This window comes from Grammomys surdaster, unplaced genomic scaffold, assembly GCF_004785775.1.
Source record: "Grammomys surdaster isolate TR1022 unplaced genomic scaffold, NIH_TR_1.0 125889, whole genome shotgun sequence".
Lineage (NCBI taxonomy): Eukaryota > Metazoa > Chordata > Mammalia > Rodentia > Muridae > Grammomys > Grammomys surdaster.
This window is the reverse complement of record NW_021620714.1, coordinates 3,547,276-3,559,312: the sequence shown is the minus strand read 5'-3', so window position 1 is coordinate 3,559,312 and position 12,037 is coordinate 3,547,276.

The following is a 12,037-nucleotide window of genomic DNA, read 5'->3' as shown; positions in this document are numbered from 1 at the left end:
GACCAGCCTGTTTTACAGATAGAATTCTAAGACAGCCAAGACTTCACAGAGAGACACTGTCTTGAAAGCCCTACCCCCAGAAAAACCCTCAAACAAAACAAAACAAAACAAAACAAAACAAAAATCCAATGCTTTAAAAGTTCAGTCTTGCTTTAAAATATTGCTTAACTGTGGGCTAAATTAAAAAAAAAAACATTTAATGTAAAAAGGAGAACAAGAATATAGTTAGAGTCTTATCAATGCAAATCGAGAGCCAGTAGAGTAAATCACATCCTGTAGTTCCATGTCCAGCGCCTTGGACTTACCCATGATCCTCTGGCCTTCAAAGAGCCTGGGAGCTCCACTAGTCTAGCTCTGCCATCCACAGCACACAGAGAGTTTTCAGTCTGTAAGTGTCACTGTCGTTGGTCATCATCCAACAGTCCTAGAATTTCCAATATCCTGGGGTCTCCACAGCAACTGAGGCTGTCTCTTTGCCAACGGCCTCTCCTGGCCTCTCATAATGCCCAGACTCACTTGCTCTCTGTAATCCTTTTATGTTTTCAAAACCAGGATGTGGCAGACTCACTCACTGCCAAGTTCAGCTTCCAGCCTGAGATGCATACTTGCCATCCCCTGGACCACACCTTCCATGTGCTGACTCTGAGCAAATACTTTCCCTCAGTTGGGCTGGCTTCCTACCAACCAGTGGAGTTTTCAGCTCTAGTTAATCAGCATCTAGTGTCCCAGGAAAGGCAAGGCTTTTCCACAAGTCTATAATGAAGAAAATAACACAAACCACCCCCACAGAGTCTTTGCTTCCCACTGAAACTTCACCAGCCAGGCCTCCGTGGTTTGCACCTCTCTCATCATTCCTGTCCCTGAAGCTTCCCTAACAACCTGTTAAGCTCTGAGCACACAACAGTTCTATCCCAGAGTTCTAATTGCTTCCATAATCCTTTCCCAAACATGTTGAGATCTATCACAGTGATACCCCCGTTTCCTGGTATCAGTGTCTTCTCTGATTTGTTTTCTGTTGCTTCAATAAAACACTGGTCAAAAGCAACTTGAGGCATGGAAAGGTTTATTTGATTTAGAGCTTATAGCCCATTATTGAAAGAAGTTAAGACAGGAGGAACTCAAAGCAATTCCTGGACACGGAAAGTGAAGCAGAGGCCACGGAGGAACGCTGCTTGCTGGCTAGCTTCGTCTGGCTTGCTTGGCCATCTTCTTTATGCCTTTCAGACCAGCAGTGCCCACCATGAGCTGGTCCTTTGTACATCAATTAGCAATTAAGACAATGCCTCAAAGACATGCAGTTCTCCAGCTGAGGGTCTAGCAGGTGGCTCTAGATTTGTTCTCAAGTTGACAGCTGAAGTTAACTATGACACAGTCACTTTCCTGTAACTTTTAAAATCATTCTCTGATCGGTCCTTCGCTCTGATCTTTATCATGGCTGCACCAGCCTGGCTCTGTGAGGCTGTGTTACCTCAAACTTCCAAGTACTTCAGTTTGTGAAAGGCACACTGACCTGCAGATCATACCAGAACATCTGACACAGCATGTTTCTGGACAAGCCCACTAGAGTTTCTACCAGAGAATGGTCCCTTTGCTGACCTGCAACTACACTCTGAGACTCCATGACCTAGAGGTGGATTTCAAATTTTACACTTTTTAAAACTGGGCAGTGGTGGCCACGCCTTTACTCTTAACACTTGGGAGGCAGAGGCAGGCAGATTGCTGAGTTGGAGGCCAGCCTGGTCTACAAAGTGAGTTCCAGCGCAGCCAGGGCTGCACAGAGAAACCCTGTCTCAAAACAATCAGCAACAAAAACTAAAAAACAAACCCATAAATAAATAAATAATCAAAATTTACCCATCTTCCCTGAGTGAACTTGGGCATGTTCCTTAGTTCCTCTTGGCCTCTTTTCTCATCTGTAACTTGGTGTAACTTCTCATCTGTAACTATAACTTGTAATTACTACTTTTAAATGAGATTATACAGGTCTAACACCCAGCACTGTAAGCCTAGCCAAGTAAGGACTTAAGAGATTTAAGCCCTCATTATGTTTCTCTCAGACTCATCACTGATCTTCCCTGTCCCTTATAAAGCCCTTATCCAAGTGATTATCACTGTTTCTGAACACAATGTCTGTGACTCACTCAGCTTTCTTTCGACATTTTGTTCCTTTGTGCCTGGTCTGGTTATACTGAGGGTTTGGCTCGTTAACTGTCTCTTGCATCCCACTCCCTCACTATGGGCTTGACATCTGAGTTCTCTCCAGAGACTGCATGACTGTTAAAGACCCTACTGGCGGCCTCATCTTGGCTGATGGGAGAGACCATTACGATTGTGGAGGACTGGAAAGTTGTAGGTTAAGAGCCAAAGTTATTCTTTCTAGGCAATCTCGAACTGTTGCTAGCCACTAGCCTTTTGTTGTATCTGGCATAATCTTGCTGTAGCTGATGGATAAACTTTTGGGATGTATCATTAAGCTTGACTGAACTCTAGCCTCCAGGACTTGTAATGCTAAGAACACTAGAAAGTAACATCTGACCGGTAGGGAAGAGAGCTTTCGCTCTGCTGTAGCTCATCTAGCTGATGTCCCACAATGCAGTTGACAAAGGCATTGAATTATGATTTTCTGCCATGAATTTTGTGACCTTAAAAGCTCATAACCTCTTGTATGGCGAAGCACGTCATTCAGACCTTAGATCTGTGTCTCTGGACCATGGCCACTTATATGTGACTTGGAATAAGCTACTTTCTCAATTTAAAAAGTCACCATATGAGTTTATTATTTTCATTCTTTGTTTCTTGTAGATTTGGATCACTATTTTGTATCAACACTAACTAGCCCACAATGTCAGTCCCTCTTACCAACATCCTTGATTTTCCTCCCTACAACTCTTGCTGAGCCCTTTTCCCCGTGAAACCTTGACTTTGATTCAATGTTACATCTCCTATATGAAACCTGAGCCTCAGAGTGCAGCCAGAAAAACAATACAAAGAGAGCTCCAAACCACTGCCACTCAGTAGTCAAAGCTCCCATGAATTTGTTTCCTTCGTTTTTTTTATTTTTAGAGCTCGTGCGTGCGTGCGTGCGTGCGTGCGTGTGCATGTGTGTGACTCAAAGGATAGCCTTGAGTCCCATACTTGGGAGTACCATCTACTTCTTTGGAGACAGGATCTCTCATTGGCCAGCTGCTCACCAATTAAGCCAAACTGGCTGGCCACTAAACCCCAGGGGTCTGCCCATCTCTACCTTCTCAACACTGGATTGCAAGCATGGCATTTTTATGTAAGTTCCTGGGATTGAATTCAGGTCTTCATGCTTGTAAGACAAACACTTTACCAACTGAGTCACTTTCCCCGACGTTGATGTCTTGTTTGTGAGTGTTTGACTCCACTTAGGTTACATCTTGTTCAGACGACAGGGAATTCCTGCTGTATTAACTCCATTTCCTCTTGACAGGTTATCTCACCAACAGGTGAAACAGAAGTTCCCACTGCCTGCCTGCCTTCTTCTCCACAGACTCCTGCACTGACACCATGCCACATTAGCATACCATTACTTCATACTCTGTGGGAACTTGTATCCTATTTGTTTTCTTGAAGAGCTTGTGTTTTAATTAATCGGTTGATTAATTGATTGTAATACGGTGGATTGGATCTAGGGTTTTGGGCTTGCTAGATAAGCATTCTCCCCTGAGCTAACCCAGCCTTCCCCCTTTTATTTATTTGTGTATGATATATAGTTGCCTGGTGTTTGAATGTGTGGGTGTGCATGTGTGCATGTAGTACACATGCATACGTGTGCACTTGTATGTGTGTGTGTGTGTGTGTAGGCCTAAGCTTGACATTGGGTGTCTTCCTCTATCACTAGCCATCTTGTTTGTTTGTTTGTTTGTTCTGAGACAGGGTTTCTCTGGTGTAGACCAGACTGGCCTTGAACTCACAAAACCTGCCTGCCTCTGCCTCTCAAGTGCTGGGATTAAGTCACCTTGTTTTTTGAGGCAAGGTTTTGTCACTGAACCAGGAGCTACCACTTGGCTAGGCTGGCTAGTTCGCGAGCTTTGGGGATCTGCCTGCCTCCACCTCCTATCCTGAGTGCTAGGGTTATACATGTGCACTACTGGGCTTTGGCGTATACATAGGTGCTGGGACCCGAACTTGGATCTCATGCTTATGAACCAAGTACTTTACCAACAGAGCCATCTCCTCTATTTTTTAAATAAAAGATTCATTTTTAATATTTTTATTTATGTATATATGTATGTATCTATATGTGGATATGTATGTATCAGGTGCCAGCAGAGGCCAGCAGAGGGCATTGATTACCTGGAGCTGTAGTTATTAATCATTGAGAGCTGCCTATTAGGGGATTGCAAGAGCTCTTACTGATGAACCATCTCTCTAGCTCGTCATCCTCTTTATGACACAGGCTCTTGTTATGTAGCCTGTGATATTAGTCTTGAACTTGTTATGCATCCCAGGGTGATCTTGAACTCTCAGTCCTTCTGACTGAGAGCCACTAAATGGTGGCTATACTTAGTATTGTCTTATGTAGCCTATGCTTGCTTCAAAATCAGTATGTCACCAAGGATGACCCTGAAATGCCGATCCTCCTGTCTCCACCTCCCACTTACTGAGATCACAGATGTGGGCCACCAGGCTTGGCTTTCTACTGCTTTTTTCTTTTCAGTCTCTAGCTACCCAATATTATCTCAATACATTCAGATCTCTAAAGTTAAAATCCGCCGGGCAGTGGTGGCGCACGCCTTTAATCCCAGCACTTGGGAGGCAGAGGCAGGCAGATTTCTGAGTTCGAGGCCAGCCTGGCCTACAGAGTGAGTTCCAGGACAGCCCGGGCTAAAAGAGAAACCCTGTTTCGAAAAAACCAAAAATAAAAATAAATAAATAAATAAAAAAAAAAAGAAAGAAAGAAAGAAAGAAAGAAAGAAAGAAAGAAAGAAAGAAAGTTAAAATCCTCAGTCTAGCCTTGACCAGATTCCTTCTTCCTTCCTACCTTTGTCTTTTTCTTCACGTTGAAAACACCCTGAAATCGGGGCTGGAGAGATGGCTCAGCGGTTAAGAGCACTGACTGCTCTTCCAGAGGTCCTGAGTTCAAATCCCAGCAACCACATGGTGGCTCACAACCATCCATAATGAGATTGGATGCCCTCTTCTGGTGTGTCTGAAGACAGCTACAGTTCACTCATAAATAAAATAAATAAATAAATCTTTAAAAAAAAAAAAAGAAAGAAAACACCCTGAAAACGTGTCTATACTGTCTGTTTCTGCCCTTTCATTCTGACTCGTTCTTCAGTCCATCCATCACAGTATGCCCTTTGCCTCCAAACTCTCCACTACCATCTCTTTAAAGCAATGAGTGCTCTCCCCAATGAAACATCTCTTGGCTACTCTTAAAACATTTCAGACGCATCTTCCACTGAAGTCCTAATGCTTGGTTCCTCCTATTCTCTCCCTTTTGTAATCTCTTTCCCTCATGTTGGCTAAAACTAATAACTCCCTTCAAATAAATAAAGTGCGATGGAAAGGCATTGTTCTGTCCTGAGCAGGCGCTATTAGACTTTGTGCTGGTTTGAGAAATGTTCCCTGTAGGCTCTGGTATTTGAATATTTAGTCTTTGGTAGTGGTACTGTGTGGGGATGTTGAGGAGGTACAGCCATGCTGCAGGAAGTATGTCACTGGGGAGAGGTTTTGAGAGTGTATAGCCTCACATACGTCTGGCTTGCTCTCTCTGCTTTGTGCTTGCTTTTGAGGTTATGAGCTCTGGGCTTCTGGCTTCTACCTCCATGCCAGCCATTCCTGAGATGCCTTCCCATCATGATGGACTCTAACCCCTCTGGAACCTAAGTGCAAATAAACTTTCTCTATCTTACGTTGCCTTCAGTCATGGTGTTTTGTCACAGCAGCAGAGCATTGACTCATACAAAAGTGCCTGCTCTCTGTAGCCCTCCTGAGCGCTGGCTAGTTAGATGCACTTTCTCTCATTCTTCTTGATTTTGCTTTGAGGAGGCCAACCCTATACTCTGAGTTAGTCCATGAGAGGCCCACATGAGAAGGAACCTATGTCCTCTGACACCCCTAGGAAAACAGAGTGCTGCCAACTGTTTGGAAAAGGGTTACTTCCAGGCAAGCCTCCAGATGACACCGTGGCCATGGCTGATTAATATTTTGATGGTTAATAAAAGACCCTGCCGCCTTTAATCCCAGCACTTGGGAGGCAGAGGCAGGTGGATTTTTGAGTTTGAGAGTTCGAGGCTAGCCTGGTCTACAGAGTGAGTTCCAGGACAGCCAGGGCTACACAGAGAAACCCTGTCTCGAAAAACAAAAAAACAAACAAACAAACAAAAGACCCTGCAAGAGAGGATCCAGCTACACAATGCAGATTCCTCACCCACACAACCATGTGTAGAGTAATAAAGAAGTTTGGTCTTTGTCTAAGGTCCCTGCCACAAACATAAACCACTTAAGAGTTTTCTGAATAATGTACCCCTACCTCCTGTCTCCCAATCTCTTCTCTCTCCTTTCTCCCTCTCTCCCCATCACCATCTTCTTTCCCCTCCCCTTATATCTTGTCTGACACTGGAGAACTTGAGCTTGCTGGGCAAGCTATTAATGTAAATTTTGATTTCAATTTGACAAAATCTACTATTACCTGGGAGATGGGCCTCTGAGAAAAGCTTAATTGAGATGGAAAGGCTTTCCCACTGTGGGCGGCGCCATTCCCTGACCAGGTTCTAGACAGTTCTGTGGGGAGGGAGATAGTGATATAAAGTTATGTAGCCTGTTAGAGTCTTTGTATCTATCCATCCATCTTCCAAGAAGGGCTATGGAGGGAAACTGAGCAGGTAGAGGGATGGTGTGGACCATTTGTTAAAGCATCAGACAGATGGTGAAAATAGATCTCTTTAAAAACAAGAGGCCTTTAAAAGGCCAGGACTGTGCTATATAAATATTTTGGAGCAAAAGGACCAGTTAGGTCAGAGGCTTTGACCAGGACGATAACTGGGAACTTGAGAGCAAGGTGGCCTGAGTAGCTGGAACAGAGAGAAACAGGGAGATCCCCAGAGAGGAAACTAGTGAGTTCAGACCATGGATCACCTTAACTACTGCAAGGGTTTGGGGTTTTACTCTGAGTACTACAGGGACCTGTGGGAGGGTTCGGCTCAGAGGAGTCACATGATCTCGCTGGCTACTATGTTTAGCACCGGCTGGAGAGAAATCATCCCGGTTCTGTTTTTATCTCTCAGCCCTCAGTCTATTTTTCTCACCTGTTTGTTTCACCTCTTAAATATGCAGCGAGCCATCTGCTTCTCCCAATTTCTGTTGTCGCTTCTCAAGTCAAACCGGCCACACCCCTCATTTTATTATTCATTCAGGTGATGCTTAGGGACTAGCTACTGTGTTCCAGGCTTGGTAACAAGCAATGACAAAATTGCCTTTGTGGCACCTACGCTCTCCCTTGAATTTATTACTGTTATTGTTGTTTTCTTTTGAGGCATGGTTCTCACTATATAGCCTTTGGTGTCCTGGAAAACTTCCTATGTAGAATCTGTAAATTTGGGCTGGCCTCAAATTTACAAGAGTTTCAAACTGCTAGGGTTACAGCACGGGCCTCCGCACTCAGTTTGAATTCGTTACTGTTAAGAGCTTGCCGTCTCTTACATGGCATAAGGCTTCATTTGCTCACTTGCTCATGGTAGTCTCTTCTCAGCCAAGTGGAAGTTTGGGGGCTGGGTTGTAGCCTAGCCGGAGAGTGTGTGCTTTGCAGGTATGAGATCTTAGTTCCTTAGCACCAAAAAAAGAAGCACAAACTCTGCCGTAGTATCTAGTTCCCTCACCATCTATAACCTCAGGGCCTTAGCCAGCTGAATGAATGAATGAAAAACTGCAGCAGTCTTCTGGATGTTCTCACTCCAATAACTTGAAACTTTCTTTGTGGGACCAGAGAGACGGCTCAGCAGTTATAGGCAGCTGTGGACAAACCTAAGGACCTGTGTTTGCTTCCTGACCTATATCACAGAAGAAGAGAACCTATTCCCAGAAGCTTTTTTCTGACTTCCACATGTGTACCATGGTGTGCCACCTCCAATAAATAAAATGTAAGGAAAAATGAATGTTCGCCGGGCGGTGGTGGCGCACGCCTTTAATCCCAGCACTTGGGAGGGAGAGACAGGCAGATTTCTGAGTTCGAGGCCAGCCTGGTCTACAGAGTGAGTTCCAGGACAGCCAGGCTTACACAGAGAAACCCTGTCTCAAAAAACCAAAGAGAGAGAAAGAGAGGAAGAGAGAGAGAGAGAGAGAGAGAGAGAGAGAGAGAGAGAGAGAGAGTGAGTTAGTTCCAGAACAGCCAGGGATTGAGACTCTGTCAGTTGCTTTAAATTAGCCTTATGTGCACCAGTACTTGTTGGTGCTCTCTGATGACATATACCACACATACCACACACACACACACACACACACACACATACATATAAATAAATAAATAAATAAATAAATCTTAAAATTTTATTATGTAGCAATTAAAATATTTTATTGTATACTATACTAACATCACAATGTATTATTTTTATATAACTATATATTATACAATAATTTTTATTGTTAATCTATAGTATTATATATTATTGGAAAGAATACAAAGTTAGATATTTTATATGTTATAAAACTATATAATATAGTGTTAAGTATGTAATAAAGTTATCTATTGTATATAGTGTTATATATAGTACATTCTTATTATATATGTAAATGTTTCCACTTTCTAAGATTCTGAATAATTTACAGACCCCTCAGTGCAGTAGTTTCTTGCACTAGGGCTCTACACAGGCTATTTTCCTTCTCTCTAGTGTTGTGTCTACCACTCTGTTTCAGGTCTCAGCTTCAATGTCACCTTGGGGAAGCTGTTCTGGCTCTGGGCTGGGCTGTATCCTCCTCCAGCATCCTGTGCTCATCCCTCTGGGTTAGTGTGTATTTCCTGGACTGAATCACATGCTTTACTCTTCCAAATGGACACTGTTGGTTCTTTCTGTGCTGGAAGGTGTTCTTATTTGTCAATGTATTTCTACCATCAATTACCAGATGTTCAATAGCATTGTTCTGTGAATCAAAGAACAAATGTCTAGAATTCTCAGTGGAATTATTATTCTTAGCACCAGTATATTCTGCGACACATAGGAAGCATTCAGGGACTACTCTTGTGTAGTGGACAGATGTGAGTCCTGATGCTCACCTAAGCAGCCTTAGAAAAACAGAGGGTGGTCTCCAGTTCCAACGTATTGTGCTGTGTGGCCTTGTCCTTCCTTTCTGCTTGAACAGAGGTCAGAAATGGAGTAAAGTGTAGATCTACAGCCTAGGAGGCTGTGAGTTTCTCCACATGCAAGCCTGCCATGGCAGTGGAGGGGAAGCCACAGCAGATACATGACAGCCTCTGCATTCCTCCTGGGTGCATAGAAGCTATAAGGAAAATATCGCACATTTGATTTAATATTAAAGCCAATACTCCTTGTATGTTTTTAGTACATTTAATGTTATGGTATATATATATATCTCATACACACATTGTACATAGTGTTATATACATATGTATAATATGTATGTAGTGTATATAATACACACGTAATAAATAAATCAGACTTTTATACCATTATCTTCCCTTCTGAGGAGATCTGTAAGACTGGTGACGATGTGCCATGGATAATGAGAGAAACAGATCTGCGACCTTTTTTTCTGAAGCAGTTCTCCGATCCAGCATCTTGGGGAATGTGGAGTAAATGATCCCGCAGATAGCTGACCTTTACTTTTATAAACATTAAAACATTTAAAAACTAAAAAGATGGAAACTTTCCCAGTATACTGCACTCCTACGCTGACTTTCCAAAACAGAAAGTTCCAAATAGTAATTGTCCTTGCCGACAGGACTATCATTGTGTGTGCCAGCCATTTGTATGTCATATCTATCTCTGATAGAGAGGGCATGCAGGGTTAGACATATGCAAGCAGATGCTGTGTGGCCTGAGGCCAGGTGGGTAATGATTTTAGATCATTTATTTATTTTTATTTCATGTGTTTTATTCTGTTGTCTGCATGTATGTCTGTTAATGTGAACATATGAGTTACAGACAGTTGTGATTCTCCATGTGGTTGCTGGGAATTGGACCCATATCCTCTAGAAGAGCAATCAATGCTCTTAATTTCTGAGCCATCTCTCCAGCCCCTGGTAATGATTTTAACCGTAATACTAAAACTTTTCTTTTAAAAAAGATTTATTTACTTTATATATGTGAGTACACTGTTGCTGTCTTCAGACACACCAGAAGAGGGCATCAGATTCCATTACAGATGGTTGCGATCCATCATGTGGGTGTGGGAATTGAACTCAGGACCTCTGGAAGAGTAGTCTGTGCTCTTAACTGTTGAGTCATCTCTTCAGCCCAAAACCTATCTTCTTGTTGTTTGAGTCAGACTCTCATTCTATAGCCTTGGTTGTCCAAGAACTCATTATGTCCACCAGGCTGACTTCCAACTTTCAGCAATCCTACTGCCTCAGCCTTCGGAGTTCTGGGATTATAGGTCTGAGCCACCGAACTTGCCTGAAAGTTATCTTTTCACAAACAAAACAAATCTCAAACCAGCTGGCTTTTGAACTTTTCTCTGTGCACTCCCTCCCTTTTGTAAGGGAAGAACAAAGCGTACAGAGGTGCATAATCTTCCAGAAAGAATAAAATGGCTGCCTCCGGGAAGCAGTATTTATTAAAAAGAACGAGAGCCACTTCACGGGCTGTGTGAAAAGGGATTTGCCTGGGGGTTTAGACACTCTAAATCCTCGCTGTCTCCTGCAGCTGTCTGAGTTTAGTCTGCCCTCTCTCGACCATAGTATTGGAGGACTTTCTGGCCTTCGTTTTTAGGATTTGGGGCACTGGAGTTGAACCAGGCAGAGCTTGCTCTATCGCTGAGTTAAGCTCCCAGTCCTGCTCTGCGGTTCTGTGTGGCTACAAACTCTCTTTAGGAAGGTATGAAATGGTTGCTGCGGGAATAACCAGCCAATGAATGAGAAGGTAAAATAGCCAGCAAGGCTTCCTGTGTTTCCCCCCACCCCCCACCCCCGCCCTCAGCTCTTCCCATGCCCCTCCACAGCACACGGTGGATCTATCTCAGGGTATGTAACCCAGTACCTTGCTTAGCCCTTTTAGAGTCTTTTCACTGGCTTCCTTGTGGACTTTTAATAGACTGAATACTGGCTGGCTGGAAGTTCGAGGTTTTTGTTTGTTTTGTTTTTTTGTTTTCCAAACCAACCAGCTTCTGTGTTGATCTAAACATTTGTTTAGTAACAGGGTAACTTTAATATGCTTTGATACCTTTTTTAAATGTGATGGCTACCAGCCTGCTAAAGAATTTGAGCTCTGGATTCGGGAAGAGATCCTGTTTCTAAGGACAGAGGCCAGTGGATGCCTTCTGACCTCCACACATGTGCACAGGTAAGCACACTTGCGTGGAATGCACACCTGTACACAAAACACATATGTTGTAAACACACTCGCACAATAGCAATAAACAATTGTGTGAAATCTTTATTTATTTATTTTACTTTTTTTTTTATTCTCAGAAATCTTATTTAGACAGAATCTTTTGTAGTCCTGGCTGGTTTTGAATTCCATATGCAACTAAAGAAAACCATGAACACAAGATCTCTCTGCTGCCACCTCCTAAGGGCTGGACTTACAGGCATGCATCACATCAGGCTCTGAAACGTTGTCTGTTGTTTTAAGACTGGTTTGCTTATGCTAGCCCCAAAGTCCTGGACTCAGTCAGTTCTCCTGCCTCAGCCTCTGTAGTGGCTAAAACCACAGGTGCTTACCACCCACACCTGGCTTAAAGAAGTGGGTCTATACACTCTACAAAAATAAAAACTGAATTGACACCACTTCTGCTTAATAGAAATCCACAGTTCTAATGTGTAAAAGAGTAATCAGTCTTCATTTGGTTAAACCCTTGGCAGGCACCAGATTCTTGGTCTCCCTCCTTCCTT